Source organism: Odontomachus brunneus, unplaced genomic scaffold (genome assembly GCF_010583005.1).
Source record: "Odontomachus brunneus isolate Ranch 3 - 2012 unplaced genomic scaffold, Obru_v1 Obru_scaffold_274, whole genome shotgun sequence".
Taxonomy (NCBI): domain Eukaryota; kingdom Metazoa; phylum Arthropoda; class Insecta; order Hymenoptera; family Formicidae; genus Odontomachus; species Odontomachus brunneus.
Window position 1 is genome coordinate 178,820 of NW_022639724.1, and position 337 is coordinate 179,156.

Consider the following 337-nt stretch of genomic DNA (forward strand, 5'->3'; position numbering starts at 1 on the left):
TAAACTGGAAAAATTGCGATATCTTTGAGATCAGTGAAGCAATCTTAATGATTTTTGGTATGAAAGTATCTTTTGATAGAAGACGAAAATCGGCCTAGGTATGTTGGAGGGGGAGTGAAAATTAGGGGGCCAACTACCCTTAAAGTGACCAATTTTTTGCTACAAAAAATCAGTTTTGATCTAATCGAAGTGAAATCTATTAAAACTTCAAAAGGAAAGCTAATTAAGGAACATGTATTTTTTGTTTTTTTTTATATATAAATATTTTATATAAATAAGCCCTATATTACCGCGCTTGTTTGACATTGCTCATGAAACACCTTGTGAAACTATATTT